The sequence below is a fragment of the Dromaius novaehollandiae genome, unplaced genomic scaffold, assembly GCF_036370855.1.
Source record: "Dromaius novaehollandiae isolate bDroNov1 unplaced genomic scaffold, bDroNov1.hap1 HAP1_SCAFFOLD_42, whole genome shotgun sequence".
Lineage (NCBI taxonomy): Eukaryota > Metazoa > Chordata > Aves > Casuariiformes > Dromaiidae > Dromaius > Dromaius novaehollandiae.
The window spans coordinates 1,885,085-1,892,208 of NW_026991361.1; the positions used below are offsets into that span (position 1 = coordinate 1,885,085).

General features: G+C 56.2%; 1 non-coding gene across 1 annotated transcript; it reads left to right on the forward strand.

Moving 5' to 3' along the window:
* The first annotated feature begins 310 nt into the window (after positions 1-310).
* TRNAN-GUU (transfer RNA asparagine (anticodon GUU)) lies at positions 311-383 on the forward strand. The gene has a single exon. It is a non-coding gene; the product is annotated as a tRNA-Asn (tRNA).
* The last annotated feature ends 6,741 nt before the right edge of the window (positions 384-7,124 follow it).

Sequence of the window (7,124 nt, forward strand, 5' to 3'; positions counted from 1 at the left end):
TGCCACTGCTCCTGGACCAGGGCTGCACTGCGGTGAGGTTCCCACAGCTTTTAATTGTCCCCTGGGGCATGCAGCAGAGTAGACAGTGGAGCAGGCAGAGCTGGTGGTGGGCAGGGAGCTGCCCACAGCCCCTCACCCGGGCACCAGGCCTCCCCCACACTGCTCTGTCCACCAGCATCCGGCAGTGGGCCAACAGCAGCATCCCCTTCTCTGGGCCTGGGGACGTGGCTGAACTCAGGGACATTCCCATTCCTGCAGCACCAGGGACTGTCCCGATGCCAGAGCTGCCCCAGGACAGCCCCAGGCGGGGGTCTCTGTGGCGCAGCAGGCAGCGCATTCGGCTGTTAACCGAAAGGTTGGTGGTTCGAGCCCACCCAGGGACGGTGCCCTCTTGGTGGGGTGCCTGGGGGTTGTGCTGCCCGGCACCCTGGTTTTGCTCCCAGGCACCATGACCTGGTGCAGAAAAACCTCTGGTAACCGCACAGCTCTGACTCAGGCTGGTGCATTGCTCAGGGAAGGGGCTGTCTCCTGAACCAGGGCTGCTGGGAACAGAGGGGTCCTCACTGGCAGGGCTGGTGCCACTGACCTTCCTGTTCACAGCTGTGTGTGTGCAGAGATGGGTCTTGCGGAGGGGTGTTACACTGGGAGGGAATGGGGAGGGGGATCAACAGCGTTAGGATCACCACCAAGCACAAGGCCCACGCTTGACTCTGGCTAAAATATAATAAATCAGGGTTTAGGGAATGCTGTCTGTTCTGGCCTGTGTCATCCTCCAAAGAGGAGAAGAACGGGAAACATGAACAGCCACAAATGAATCCCAAACACTTTCCCAAAGCATCTCGTGGCTGTGTCTTCCACAGCCCCTTGATGTGCTGGGAACCTCTCCTGCTTGCAGGGAATGGTCTTTTTGCTCCCAGCAACTGACCTGGGAAACCCTGAGGGAAGAGGGAAAATTCCGCTCCCCACCAGACGGGAGTGTGTGGGGCTGTTCGATTAGCGCTGCCTACAAGCACACAGGACATCTCCCTGCTGCACAGCCCTGATGATAGAAAACAAAAGCAGAAGAACAGATCGTAGCTGGATTTGTTTTAAGTTGCAGAAGACAAACTGACAACAACAGCATGGTGAAGAGGGGGCCAAGAGGTTGCAGCAATGCACTGCTCATCTCTTCTGCACCATGCAGGTGGGTTCAAACCCCTTCCTCGTCAAAGACACTCCTGTTTGTGGCTCCAGACCAACCTGGTAGAGTCTTTTGGGGCAGTGGCAGCCCTGCAGTCCCTGTCCCTAGGGACAAGCATTCGCAAGCTCATTCTCAAAGCTGGCAAGACAATCACCTTGCTTGGGTGGACAGACCCTCCCTCTGCTCCCACTTGAGCTCAGTCACAACAAAAGCCAAACTCCTCTGGAGGTACATCCCTGGGGAGCCAGCTCTGGCACAGCAGGTCTGCTGGTGGCTGGGACGTGCGTGTTGCTGTGGGACGTCCTTTCTGGAGCATGTGGGATGGCCCGAGAAGCTGAGGAGCAGCACGGAGGATGCACATGGGTCCTGTTGAAGCTGAGCTGAGATGGTTGTGGCATCTCCTTGCCTGATGGGAAGGACAGAAGAGGGAACAGTGTGTGTCAGTGCTGAGTGGTGGTGTCTGTACATCTCATTACTGAATGGGGAGAAGAGAGGGTGCGGTGCCATGGGGCAGTGGAAGAGGCCAGCTGAGTCCCCACTCCAGCAACTGTGTGGGGACGTGGGAGTGATTCTGACATCTGCCTGATGTGCAGACAGCTCTGCCAGAGACCCCTGTGGCAGGGTCAGTCCTTCATCTGCCCTGAGCACATCATCGGGGGAGAGGACAGCTCTCTCAGTTCCATCTGTGCTCGATCCTTGGCCTGACCTGTTGGCTGGAGAGAGGCTGAGTCTGGAGACAGAGCGGGATGTCCTGGGTCGCAGTCGTAGCTGAGCTGCTGCTGGGAGAGCAGGGTTCAGCAGCAGCAAGAGCTGGCAAGAGGGGCAAGAGGAGCAAAGCAGCTTGTGGGGTTGCAGGAGCAGGGCTTCTGCCTCTGTGCAGGGACGAGGGGCTGCAAGGGGCTGCAGCTGGGCTGGCCAGGACAGTCTGGTGGGTGAGCAGGGTCGGGTAGGGGAGGTGGGGAGGATCGCACCATTGGGGCTGTGAGCTGCTACTGAGGGGACAGAGAACACAAAAGCAAAGTGTGTGTGCGACATCCAGGAAATGTTGAGCACAATGTGCAGCATAAACTGAAACATAGGAATTTCCATCGGAAGATAAGGAAAATGTCTTCACTGTGAGGGTAATAGAGCACTGCAGCAGGTTGCCCAGAGAGGTTGTGGAGTCTCGATCCTTGCAGATATTCAGAAGCTGCCTGGATAGGGTCCTGGGCAATGTGCTCTAGGCAACCCTGCTTGAGCAGGAGAATTGCACGAGATGATCTACCTAGGCCTGGGACTAGATCGGGACCTTGCCACTGCCCTGACCTTTTGGGAAGCTTTTGTGACATCCCCCCAGCCACTGCCTGGAACCATCCCCCTCATCCTCACGGGATCTACCTCCCTCCCCTTGCCCACTGCCTCCTGCAGCCAGCACCAGGAGGTGCTGGTGCCTTTGGGTGCAAAAAGAAAGGCACAAACTCTCCCTCTCCGGAAAAATACTATTTTATTAACATCCCAGAAAAGGGTGACAGCAAACTATAAAATCTGACATCCTTTCTGATGCTGGGAACCCCGACCTAATACAGCTGGGGATGGACCTTGGGTCAGTCCGTGGCACACTGTGCAGATCCCATCTGTGGGGAGGGTCACCAGTCTTGTGGTCTTCTGAGGATTTGTAGCATTTTATTAAGAAGTACAGTGGGGTATAAAGAAACAGGTTCGTGTTCAAGCTGGGAAGCCAATCCCCAGGTCAGAGTCAAGACCAGGATCAGGTCTGGTGAGGATAACCAGGCTCAGACCCAGCCCCGTGATCGCTGGGCAGGTCCATGGTGACAAGGCAGCGCCAAGGGCAGGCCATAAAGGCAGTGCATGGGTCAGAGTCTAGATCAGTGGTGTCCACAGTCAGGCATGGGCATGGCTCTGGCTGAGCTGGACACCATCACTCTGTGACACAGCTCCGGCAGGGCCTGCAGGCCCTGGGCTGAGCCCAAATGGGGCTCCTGGGCCCATGGGCAGGGGGTGGGTGGAAGCCCCAGGTGGGGCTGCTCAGGGACATTAAGGCCTCTTAGTGCCCTCAGGGCCCTGACAAACTCCCAGGTCATCTTTATCCCAGCAACTTCACAGGCCATCAGCAATCAGGCAAGTGGGCAGGCAGTGTGAGGTCATCAAGGCATCAGAACATTCCCTCAGCTGAGGTGACAGATTTGGGGGAGAGAAGAGGCAGAGGAGGAAAAGAGAACATGGCTGCTGCCTTGCCTGGGAGGTCACTCCTGACTCCACCATGTGATAAGGCAGCAGCAGGCAGGCAGGAGGGCAGCTGTCGTGAGGTCATCCAGGGCATCCCAGAGCCTGCCCACTCGGATCAAGGATCCCCGACTGCATCCTCTGCTACTGCTGCTTGTTCTTCTCCTCCTTGAACCCCTTCCATAAGCACAGAGGACCAGAGACCTTTTGGTGAAGACTGAGGCAAAGGCGGCACAGAGAGGCTCAGCCGCATCTGCTTTGCTGGCATTAATTCAGCCACCCCATGCAGCAAGAGACCTGTATTTTCCACTTCAGCCTCCTCATTTAGCAGAGGAAACTCCTCTTGTCCTTGACGCCCCTTGCAAGTCTCACTCCAGCTCAGCTTCGGCCTTCTGGACACCATCCCTGCACACCCAGGACTTGTTTCTGTAGTCCTTTGCAGCCTGTCCCTCCTTCCACCTCCTCTATGCTCCCGTTTTTGTGCTGCAGTTCCACTATGAGGTCCCGGCTGAGCCAAGACAGTCTCATGATACCTCTGATCATTTGCCTGCCTATCAAGAGGGATCATTCTTGTGCTTGGAAGGTGCTGTCCTTACACACCTGCCAGTTTTCTCCAGCTCCTTTGCCCTCCAGACAGCCCTGCAGGATCCCCCTACCACTTCCCTGACAAGGGGGAAGTCAGCTCACATCAAGTCCACGCTCTGCACTCTGCTGCTGTCCTTCCTCCCTCCCCTCAGAGTCCACAACTCCACTATGTCATGGTCACTACAGCCAAGGCAGCCACGGACCACCATGGCCACACCCTCCTGCTTGGGACCTTCCAATGCTAGTCCTTGCGATCCACATTATCCCCTTCTCACCCCCAAAAGCCAAGCACTCAATGCAACAAACACGCACACAAGAGTTGAGGTCCCCTCCTGTCTTGCAGCCAGCACTGGCACCAGGAAACAGAGGCCCTGGCGCAACCTCTTCCTGCCTCAAGAGGGCCAAACCAGCTCTTCCCACCTCCCTGGAGCATCCCCTTGTCAGCAGGGGATGTGCTGCCATGACAGGGCTGACTCCACTGCTCTGACGGGCACCTACAAAGAGCAGGAGGTCCCTGAGACATCAGGACCACAGCTGCACACAAGTAGGTATGGCATGACCTTGGGAGAGAGCTGCCCTCAGAGCAGGCCCTGATACTCAACCCCAGACTCCTGAGCTGTTGGTTTTGGGCCCCTCTGGCATTCACATGCTGCAAATGGCAGAGTTCACACCATGCCAAGGAAAGAGCCACAGCCGTTTGGAGAGTTGCTTTCATTCACAAGAGCAAAGTTCTGTGTGTGCCGGGATGGCTGGCAGTCACTGGTCCCTCTCCTGCCGGCTCGGGAGGCAGTTCTTCTCCCCAGAGCTAAGGAACAAGAAAGCAAGATGCTAAGTGGGATGCACACAGAGAAAGACAGAGAAATCCTGCAGATGATTTCAGGCCACATATGTTTACATGTGCTTCTGATGGCACATCCATACTCAGTGTGACGTGACACAGGCCCCTGGCTCCACCCAAGGGCCTATGCACAGTTGGTCAGCCTGAGACTGAGTCTGCTGGGGCTAAGACTGGGGCTCAACCCTTTTCTTGGCTTCAGCATTCAGGCAGAGGGTGGAAAAGGTGCAGACAAACATCCCTTGGTGTTCAGCTGCTCAGGACTTCTATGTCCCACACTGTAATCCTATTCTGAGTGCTAAACAGCTGCCCCTTGCAGGGCAAGCAGGTCTCATCCACCTCCAAGGGAGGGCTGGGCATTTGCTTGGGGCTGTGCAGAGGTGCATGGCATCAAGGTCTACCCCTGGTCAATCCCAAGTCACAGAAAGGCCCAGGATGTCATATCCAAACCAGCGACTCTGGCATTGGCATTCTGACACCTCGGTGGGTCACTACCCCTCAACACTCCCAGGCTTTTCCTCCAGCTGGCACACACTTACTGCCTCTGCTGTGTCCCCAGCCTCTCGGCTGCTCTTCTCCTCCTCGTCTATGCGGGAGAAGTAAACATAGACAGTCTCTTCCTCGTCTGATGCCAGGCGGTACTTGAGGACATCCTGAAAACAGGGCTTGTCTTCACCCAGCTTCCCACCACTCTCCTCTTTCTCAGCTGCGGGTCGGGAGGAGCCCGACCGAACCCTTGGCTGGGTTTCACTTCTCTGCTGAGCCTGCAAGACAATTCCAGGAAGTTTGTAGTGCCACTTCCAAGCACACTCAGAGGCTCTCAACATGCACCAAGAGAGCAGCCAGGGACTGCAGGACCTGTGCCAGCACCTGGACCACAGCCCTTGCTCTGGCCTGGCCTCAGACACCCCAGCAAGGGAGTCTGCAGCCGTAGCTGGAGAACCACGAGAGTCACTGCAACAGGCCCAAGCTATGTCACAGCCTCAGCAGCTTTCACTATTGCTTCCCACTGGCACTTCTCTCTCAAGCTGGCATCTCTGATGGCAACACAAATGACGGAAGGGAATTGTGACTTGCAGAGCACGACACCGGCACTGCATTCATCCCAGGCAAAGACTGGTGATGGGAGTTCAGCCAGCACGGTTCTTCACACAGGGCACGATTGTCTCCAACTGTCTCCTCTGACTCCTGACTTGAGCCACCCAGTCTTGAGCTAATACTTACAATATTAAGCCTTAACTCCCTTAAGCAAATACAGCCCACAGGCAGCTTCTCTGGGTGGCTCTTTGCAACCTAGAAAGGGACCTCAGCATGCTCTCGGGGGAAACTCATGCGTGACCAGGGCATCCCTGCAAGTGCCCATTGGACCCCACTGTCCCACCACAATCTCACTTCTCGCATCATCAAGGAGGGGAAGGGAATCCCTTTGGCAGAGCAGAACTCCAAAAGGAAATCCTGCTACCACGCTCAGCAGCTCATACCACACAAGGCCCTGTACACACACACTCCCAGCTGGACTTGCAGCCTGCAACTCCGCACAAGGTTTCCGTGCTTGTTGGAGGATGCAGAGAGGTGCTTGCCAGCAGGCTCTACCCCAGTCATTGCCATGCCCAGAGAAATCAGAGGCTCCTGGGGCAGGCCAGCTCCACCACCCACCAATGTGCCTTGCTCACCCCGCAGCCAGAGGCTCACCACCATCCAAATGCCACAGCCCTTGCTGCAGCCGGGGCACACGTACCTTTTTGGGGAGGTGCTGCTGGCCTTGTACTCTGCAGATGATGCTCCTTTATATTCCTCCCACTCCTCCATCATCCAGCAAGTGAACGAATCCTGCACATGCAGAGAGATTCTCATACAACCTCAAGACTGTGCAGTGCTGCTGCCCAGCCCACAAGACCCACAGACAATTTCCCACAGGAGCACTTTGCAGCAGCTGGACAACCCAGAAAGCCTGGACCTCTGTATGCTCTCAGGGGGAAACTCATGCGTGAGCAGGGCATCCCAGCAATTGCCCACTGAACCCCACTGTCCCCCCGGGATCTCATTCCTCACATCACCAATGAGAGGAAGGCAATCCCTTTGGCAGAGCAGAACTCCAAAAGGAAATGCTGCTACCGCGCTCAGCAACTCACACCACACAATCCTCACAAGCCCTTCTCAGTCCAGGTTTCACCCTGACAATCACACACACTCACGCCATATACTGTCTCTTGCGATGACTGCTGCTCGCTCTTCTTCTCCTCCTCGTCTATGTGGGAGAAGTAAACGTAGACCGTCATCTCCTCCTCTGGCCCCAGGTGG